Genomic DNA, 4,824 nt, shown 5'->3' with positions numbered 1-4,824 from the left:
AGCAATGTAGTAACGAAATATCATAGTTGACACTCTCTAATTGAAATGGCCCATCGAGCGACCTCCCAATGAGCCTGTATTCAGCTTTAATAGGATGTAACAGGACTTTGTATTCAGCTTTAATAGGATGTAACAGGACTTTGTATTCAGCTTTAATAGGATGGGCTGTAGTGTTTATAGTAGTTAGATGTTTACACTGTGAACAGGGAAGGCTGTAGTGTTTATAGTACTAGATAGCTAACTAGATATTAAATTAACAAACCAAATGCAGAACCACAGAGCATTTAGTATATTTTAGAAAGTTAACTTAATAGTTATAAGATATCAACACCAGGTCTGTGGGTTCGATTCCCGTGGGGGACAGGTACGAACTAATATGAAAATGTGCGCTTACTGTAAGTCTCTCTGGACAAGAGCGTCTGCAAAACAAAGTTACCAGTAACAGATGTAGGGTCAGACCATTCTCTGTTTCCTAGAAGTCTCTAGTTTTCAGTAACAGTGGGGACAGGAGGAAGTGGTATATCTAAGAGTGTTGACACCACACTCTTGGATGAGACGTTTAACCCCCCCCCCCCCGGTTAAGGATAGGACAGGGGCGGGTAAAATGATGCCTACAGCCAACCTCTTACCCCGAGCACTCCCTATTGACTGAAAACCGAGTTTCTGTTGTCACAGTTACGCCTGTCTCTCTGTGTTCTCAGGGAAACTCCAAAAGCAGGGCGAAGTTCAGTTGTCGTGGCAGGAAGGTGTTTACTAGGACACTAAAGACGTGCGAGGCCATAGATGCAGTAGATAAATAGAAGTTGATTGCCCTTAAAGGGAATTTGTCTTGCAAATTGAAACAAGCTTGGCAAGCTTTTGGCAGTCTGGCTGTAGTGGTTTGGCTCTGTGTGTGTGTGTGTGTGTGTGTGTGGGTGTGGGTGTGGGTGTGGGTGGGGGTGGGTGGGGGGGTGGGCGGGCCATGAGGAGGTCGTTGAGGACACTGATATTGTCCCAAACTGTCAGGAAGACAAAGATGGCTCCTTTGTGTGTGTCCCTAGTCTGGATGTGTTTGCAAAGGTCTCCATTAGGGTTGTTACAATACCAGTATCATGACAAGGACGAAACATGAAGCAGATTTCCTGAGGAAAACAGTTCTGGTGTCACAAACAAACAGCCTTGCTGTTGTCACCCAGAAACATGTTTATTTTCCTAAACTGTATCACACTGTTACATACAGCAGGTTTTAAACAACCAAAGATTTAGACCCGCTTTGTGTTTTTCTTTTTTCCATGGAAAATCAGGTATGGTAGTATCACCATGCTGGTATAGTGTCAACCCTAGTCTCCGGTGGCAAAGGTCTCCGGTGGCAAAGGTCTCCGGTGGCAAAGGTCTCCGGTGGAAAAAGTCTCCGGTGGGAAAAAGTCTCCTTTGTAAATATCTTAATTTCAAAGGTCTCCGTGGTAAATATCTTCATGGCTGGGACTAAGGAGCAGAGAGATGGGAGTTAACTTCAGCAGGCTGAGGGGTTTGTGTGGGGGGGGGGGTGTGACCTGGTTAGGTATTAACAGGAAGTACTCCAGGTAGCTCCTGTTTTATAGTGGGTGAAACATGAGAAGGACACGCTGTTTTATTCTAAACAAACACACACACAAACACACACACAACCATGCATGGTCACACACACACACACAACCATGCATGGTCACACACACACACACACCACCATGCATGGTCACACACGTCCGTCTGATAACAAGGAGTCCTGGATGTAGGATGAGATGTTCCATCATGGTGACAGAAACCTCCACAACAACACTGAGATCTGAACACAACTGCATCCGAGGCAGTTACTGTCTCAGTTTACCTGTCAGTCCATGTTCACCTGAGCTCTACTCCAGTTACTGTCTCAGTTTACCTGTCAGTCCAGGTCCACCTGAGCTCTACTCCAGTTACTGTCTCAGTTTACCTGTCAGTCCATGTTCACCTGAGCTCTACTCCAGTTACTGTCTCAGTTTACCTGTCGTCCGTGTTCACCTGGCTCTACTCCAGTTACTGTCCAGTTTACCTGTCAGTCCGTGTTCACTCGACTCTACTCCATTACTGTCTCATTACCTGTCAGTCCAGGTCACTGAGCTCTACTCCAGTTACTGTCTCATTTACCTGTCAGTCCGTGTTCACCTGAGCTCTACTCCGTTACTGGCTCAGTTTACCTGTCAGTCCATGTTCACCTGAGCTCTACTCCAGTTACTGTCAGTTTACCTGTCATCATTTCACCTGAGCTCTACTCCAGTTACTGTCTCAGTTTACCTGTCAGTCCGTGTTCACCTGAGCTCTACTCCAGTTACTGGCTCAGTTACCTGTCAGTCAGGTCCACCTGAGCTCTACTCCAGTTACTGGCTCAGTTTACCTGTCAGTCCGTGTTCACCTGAGCTCTACTCCAGTTACTGTCTCAGTTTACCTGTCAGTCCATGTTCACCTGAGCTCTACTCCAGTTACTGTCTCAGTTTACCTGTCAGTCCAGGTCACCTGAGCTCTACTCCAGTTACTGTCTCAGTTTACCTGTCAGTCCATGTTCACCTGAGCTCTACTCCAGTTACTGTCCAGTTTACCTGTCAGTCCGTGTTCACCTGAGCTCTACTCCAGTTACTGTCTCAGTTTACCTGTCAGTCCATGTTCACCTGAGCTCTACTCCAGTTACTGCTCAGTTTACCTGTCAGTCCATGTTCCACCTGAGCTCTACTCCAGTTACTGTCTCAGTTTACCTGTCAGTCCATGTTCACCTGAGCTCTACTCCAGTTACTGGCTCAGTTTAACCTGTCAGTCCAGGTCCACCTGAGCTCTACTCCAGTTACTGTCTCAGTTTACCTGTCAGTCCGTGTTCACCTGAGCTCTACTCCAGTTACTGTCTCAGTTTACCTGTCAGTGTCCACCTGAGCTCTACTCCAGTTACTGTCTCAGTTTACCTGTCAGTCCATGTTCACCTGAGCTCTACTCCAGTTACTGTCTCAGTTTACCTGTCAGTCCAGGTCCACCTGAGCTCTACTCCAGTTACTGTCTCAGTTTACCTGTCAGTCCATGTTCACCTGAGCTCTACTCCAGTTACTGTCTCAGTTTACCTGTCAGTCCAGGTCCACCTGAGCTCTACTCCAGTTACTGTCTCAGTTACCTGTCAGTCCGTGTTCACCTGAGCTCTACTCCAGTTACTGGCTCAGTTTACCTGTCAGTCCATGTTCCCTGAGCTCTATCCAGTTACTGTCTCAGTTTACCTGTAGTCCATGTTCACCTGAGCTCTACTCCAGTTACTGTCCAGTTTACCTGTCAGTCCGTGTTCACCTGAGCTCTACTCCAGTTACTGGCTCAGTTTACCTGTCAGTCCATGTTCACCTGAGCTCTACTCCAGTTACTGTCTCAGTTTACCTGTCATCCAGGTCCACCTGAGCTCTACTCCAGTTACTGTCCTCAGTTTACCTGTCAGTCAAGTCCACCTGAGCTCTACTCCAGCTAGTTACTGTCTCAGTTTACCTGTCAGTCCAGGTCCACCTGAGCTCTACTCCAGTTACTGTCTCAGTTTACCTGTCAGTCCATGTTCACCTGAGCTCTACTCCAGTTACTGTCTCAGTTTACCTGTCAGTTCCAGGTCCACCTGAGCTCTACTCCAGTTACCTGTCTCAGTTTACCTGTCAGTCCGTGTTCACCGAGCTCTACTCCAGTTACTGTCTCAGTTTACCTTCAGTCCAGGTCCACCTGAGCTCTATCCAGTTACTGTCTCAGTTTACCTGTCAGTCCAGTCCACCTGAGCTCTACTCAGTTACTGTCTCAGTTTACCTGTCAGTCCAGGTCCACCTGAGCTTACTCCAGTTACGGTCTCAGTTTACCTGTCAGTCCATGTTCACCTGATCTCCACTCCAGTTACTGTCTCAGTTTACCTGTCAGTCATGTTCACCTGAGCTCTACTCCAGTTACTGTCTCAGTTTACCTGTCAGTCCAGGTCCCCTGAGCTCTACTCCAGTTACTGTCTCAGTTTACCTGTCAGTCCAGGGCCACCTGAGCTCTACTCCAGTTACTGTCTCAGTTTACCTGTCAGTCCAGGTCCACCTGATCTCTACTCCAGTTAGTGCCATGTTACCTGTCAGTCCATGTTCTCTGAGCTCTACTCCAGTTACTGTCTCAGTTTACCTGTCAGTCCAGTCCACCTGAGCTCTACTCCAGTTACTGTCTCAGTTTCCTGTCAGTCCAGGTCCACCTAGCTCTACTCCAGTTACTGTCTCAGTTTACCTGTCGTCCAGGTCCACCTGACTCTACTCCAGTTACTGTCTCAGTTTACCTGTCAGTCCAGGTCCACCTGAGCTCTACTCCAGTTACTGTCTCAGTTTACCTGTCAGTCCAGGTCCACCTGAGCTCTACTCCAGTTACTGTCTCAGTTTACCTGTCAGTCCAGGTCACCTGAGCTCTACTCCAGTTACTGTCTCAGTTTACCTGTCAGTCAGGTCCACCTGACTCTACTCCAGTTACTGTCTCAGTTTACCTGTCAGTCCAGGTCCACCGAGCTCTACTCCAGTTACTGTCTCAGTTTACCTGTCAGTCCAGGTCCACCTGAGCTCTACTCCAGTTACTGTCTCAGTTTACCTGTCAGTCCAGGTCCACCTGAGCTCTACTCAGTTACTGTCTCAGTTTACCTGTCAGTCCATGTTCACCTGAGCTCTACTCCAGTTACTGTCTCAGTTTACCTGTCAGTCCGGTCCACCTGAGCTCTACTCCAGTTACTGTCTCAGTTTACCTGTCAGTCCAGGTCCACCTGAGCCTACTCCAGTTACTGTCTCAGTTTACCTGTCAGTCCGTCCA

The sequence above is a fragment of the Salvelinus namaycush genome, chromosome 34, assembly GCF_016432855.1.
Source record: "Salvelinus namaycush isolate Seneca chromosome 34, SaNama_1.0, whole genome shotgun sequence".
Lineage (NCBI taxonomy): Eukaryota > Metazoa > Chordata > Actinopteri > Salmoniformes > Salmonidae > Salvelinus > Salvelinus namaycush.
This window is presented reverse-complemented; position numbering follows the sequence as displayed.